General features: G+C 33.0%; 1 pseudogene; it reads right to left on the reverse strand.

Moving 5' to 3' along the window:
- The window catches only part of LOC137644362 (uncharacterized), a 240,665-nt pseudogene that overhangs the window by 74,511 nt on the left and 161,154 nt on the right, over positions 1–5,000 (reverse strand).

Below are 5,000 nucleotides of genomic sequence, written 5' to 3' on the forward strand. Positions count from 1 at the left end.
CAATTACTTTTCATCAATTCAAATCAATTCTAATTCAACGAAAATGGCGAATTTATCAAATCCAGTCCAATTCAAACCCATTTTCAAGTTCAATGAGACGCTGCCTAATGCCATACATCGAATGGAACAGGGTTTTTAATGTGAAGATTTGAATGACACATTTTCCTAGATATGTTGTCTCAAAGATCGGTTGCCTGATACTTAATTACGGCCGAAGAGTCACCTTGAAAATATCATCTGCGAGAGTAAATACACTGAATCTGAAAAATTTAAATACAGATGCAGACTATATATATGTATATAAATATATATATATATATATATATATATATACATATATATATATATATATATATATATATATATATATATATATATATATATATATATATATATATATACATATGTATATGCATATATAAATATATATATATATATATATATATATATATATATATATATATATATATGTATATATATACATATATATATATATATATATATATATATATATATATATATATATATATATATATATATATATGTATATATATATATATATATATATATATATATATATATATATATTTACATATATGTACATATATATATATATATATATATATATATATATATATATATATATATATATATATATATATATATATATATATATATATATACTGTATGTATATACACTCTGTATATGTGTGTATTTATATTTTTAATTATTAAATTACCGCACACACTTTCGATATTGATTGCACTTTACCTCTGGATTAACTTAGACCTAGAAGAATTATATACAAGTTTTTTTTTTCTATTCAGGCTACGATTTAAAAATAAGCCTTTTGAATGTTATGTTGAAAGGTTAATTATTTATAATATATATTAACCATATAAATAACCATCTAAAGTCTCTTCTGTACATATTCAATGAGAGGCGCTGTATATTCGTTGCAGAGATTTCAAACAAAATAAGACCCACCCACTGATGACGTCATAGCCAATCATGTTCCTCGCATTAACAGGGGTCACAACACACCCCTTGAAGTGATTACAAGTTAATATAGTTTAAAATTTGTAAGGGGATATATTATGATTGCTGCCAACGTGGGAGACAACGGGATTGGCTATGACGTCATCAGTGGGTGGGGCTTATTTCGCCCGAAAGTTTTGTAGTGATATTAGTTAGAACTAAATTTAAACCCATTTTCACCATGGTACCTGGATGCCAAATATTCCGTGATTCCTATTTGTATAAAGATTTTTTTTTTCTTGAGGACTTTCGGTGTTCTACTTTCTTTTCTTCTAAAAGTCTGACATAGCCAAAGGTTAATCTACCAAAGTGTGATGTTTCTACGAATGGACATTCACTTTCCTTGATTAATACATTAATGTTTTATTAGCCAGGCTTGCTTCCCTTGGGTACAGTCCCTTTGTCCTTCCAGTTTTTTTTTAGATTTCATCTTTCCTGGGTTACCCGTGCGTGGGTAAAAGTTTGTATTTCAATAGCTGGATTGGATTTGAGTTTTTAATTAGTCAGATTCTTCAAATTGGCCAGAAAAATTAAGGGCTTTGGAATGCTGGCAATTATTTCACGTTATCGGTGCGAACTGACAAATCCAATATTTTTCAAACTTTTTGAAAATGAAAAAAAAAAAAAAAACATTTGGTTTTTATTGCATTTAGACGTCAACATTCTACCACTTCCTCGTGAATCATATTGTTGGTGTTTCTTATGAATAGCGCTTTTGGTGCCGGTTCAATATCTGGTCTACCTTTCGAATATGGCCTACGAAATTCTATCTGTTTTAGTTTATGGCCTAACCTAACCTAACCTAATAAGCCAGGTAGGCCACACACTAAACCAGAATGAAAAAGGTAGGCCACATACTAAACCAGAATAAAAAAGGTAGGCCACATACTAAACCGGCACCACGCTTTTTATGCAGAAAGAAAAGCCTAACCTCAGCACCACGCAAGAAGGGACCCTATTGCTGATGGGAATCTGGTCCTTTACCAACAGTAGCTAAGGCAATCAGGCAATCACAACCATAACAGGACTGAGAGTCCTGGTAGCTGAAATATGAATTATCTTGAGCGAGAATCTGATCCCATAATCCCACCGAGCACGCTGGCCAGCGCCACAGGGTTGCTAGGTTGACTTTTTTCAGGCCAAAAACGTCTAAATTGTCATTTTTCAGGCCATAAAATTCAAATTTGGCTTTTTTGAAATAGGATGGCCTTTATATATACGAAAAAATGTTGGCGTTAGATGCTATATTTTGGCCATTTTTTTTCCTACTAATGGGTTGGGTTGGCCTTTTAAAGCTGTAGTTGATTAGAAGTAGGCCTTTTCTCTTTAGAAAACCAGGCAACTATTGGCCAGCCAGAGGCATCGACTATCCAGGATTTATCATCGCCTTTGGGCAGTCCGTGACTAATAAGGATGGAATGTCAAAACCAGGAACCCGTACACTATTAAAAATTTGCATTGAGAAAACGTTAGATGTCTGGCAACATTTATTCTAGGATGTTTACTGTGTTAAGAACTGTTATATTGCCGTAAAAGCGAAATATTACGGTCACCAACCCGTAAAAGTTGACAACAAAGCAAGGTGAAATTACGGTCGCCTGTATTATACTGAAATGCGGTTGAGACCAGTATATTTGTTACGGAGAATTTCCGATTAAAATTACGATTTTTTTTCTAACAGTGTATATAAGCTATTACAAACTCAAACAAATAACAAACCTAACACTCTCAATGTGATATTACCCAAAACCAAAGAAAGGAGAAATACGCATACTTCCCCCAAAACCAGGGAAAGACCCATAACAGAAAGCAAACAGAAGACCAATCACTCTGCTTGAAGTGCCCGGAAAAGTGTTTGAAAAAATTATAAACACAGAGGTAAAGAGATTCCTAGAAATTATCAATAAATTGTACAAACACCAAATCGGTTTCAGGACAGGGAGAAGACCTGAAATTGCCCTCATGGCAAATTTATGAAACAATAGCCATGAACCAACTAAAAAAAAAACACCAAGGCAATATCATCTTCAGAGATGTCTCTAAAGCATTTGACATAATATGGCATGACGGCCTCAAATATAAAATACTCCAATTGGAACTACCAATAATAATGAAAAAAAAAACTCCTCTCAGGCTACATAGAAGACAGAACTGTCAGAATACGTAGCAGTGATATAAAACTGGGTGAATCAGTAGATATAAAAAAGTGGGTTGCCACATGGGGCCATACTATCCTCAACTCTTTTTATCATCTACACAGCAGAATATGCCATAAACTATGCCTATGCAGATAACATCATAAATAATAATGCATCCTACAAATTCCAAAAGGATTTTGAAAATAAGAACCGAAAGAGAGATCAAAAGAATAAATGATTACGAAAATAAGTGGAAAATATACACAAATAGCAACAAATTCCAACTCGTCAGTATAAAAAATAATCCTTCACCAATAATAGTAAACAACATAAATATTCTATTTAATATCGAAATGAAAATAATTGGTCTCTCTATTGAAAGAACTAGCATAAGCTGCACTATTAAACAAAAACTCCAAATGGCAAAACACAGATTGGATAAAATATAAGAATAAATCTTTACAGAATCCTGATAAGGTCTCTATTCGAATATCCAATACCACTAGCATGCATAATGACTCAATCAAAGATGAAAACCCTACAAAAATTCCAAAATGGAAACATAAGAAACATACATGGCCTAAACCATAACAGCAATAATGATAATAATAACATCAATGAAAAAGTGGAACACTCCATAACATATACAATCTTGGACCAGTTAATGCCAGGTACCGCAGAAGAGCCACACAAGCCTGGGAAAGATTCAAAAACATTTACCCAGAACTTGCAACAAGTGACGAAAAAACCGACACATAAAACGAGCTTCATGGTGGGAAAAAAGATAGCTCCATTTATTGCTCAGGACGAGCAAAATCCAGGGTATTGAAATAAACAAAAAAGTAGATAAACATAGATAAACAAGCCTCAGAAAAAGATTAATCATGAAAACAAGTCCCTCGTAGGCTGGCAAGAGAATTACCTCCTGGTAGTCCAAAAGGCATGATGCTAGCACAAAAAAAAAAAAAAAAAATCCTAACAATCCTAATTTCACCTCCTGGAAGTCCAGAAGGCATGATGTTGGCACAAAGTACAAACAACAATGCTATTGGGTCTGCACCAATCTTTTCACCTCCCAATGTACTTCCCTCTAACACTATTCCCTTCAATCCTAACCATCCTAATTTCACCTCCTGGAAGTCCACAACACATGATGTTGGCACAAAGTACAAACAACAAAGCAATTGGGTGTGCCCCAATCTTTTCACCTCCCACTGTTCTTCACTTTAATACTATTTCCTCCAATCCTTCCAAAATCCTAACTCCCTCCCACCCCCCGTCTCCTCCACCCCCTATCTTATACCCCTCCTATACTGTAGCTGTATAATGTAACCAGAGAATGACACAGGGGCTCTTTATCTTATGTGGTCCTCATTTTGAAATCCTTTACCTTCTTAATTTCAATTTTGTTTATCTTTCCGTTTACCACTAAGACTTTCAGCATATTCAGTTGAATTTCTTTTTAAAAATTATAGCCTCACGGCTTAGCAATTGTCTATGCTTGATAATCTTATTTATTATGTATGTATTTTTTTTTCTTTTTTTCGATCCTGACGGATTGCAATTATCCTTGAAAGCGTTAACTTGTTACAATATCGAGACAATTATAGACATTAATATCATGGAATTATTATTATTATTATTATTATTATTATTATTATTATTATTATTATTATTATTAGCTGTAACTGTAGCTTGTTACAGTTTACTTTTGATAATGAGCGGAAAACATGCTCCTTACTCGAAACTGGTTAATTTGAAGGATTAGTTATACTTGAATTAATGAGTTTTGAACTTTGGTACATAACGTCAGCATTACGTAT

This window comes from Palaemon carinicauda, chromosome 7 (genome assembly GCF_036898095.1).
Source record: "Palaemon carinicauda isolate YSFRI2023 chromosome 7, ASM3689809v2, whole genome shotgun sequence".
Taxonomy (NCBI): domain Eukaryota; kingdom Metazoa; phylum Arthropoda; class Malacostraca; order Decapoda; family Palaemonidae; genus Palaemon; species Palaemon carinicauda.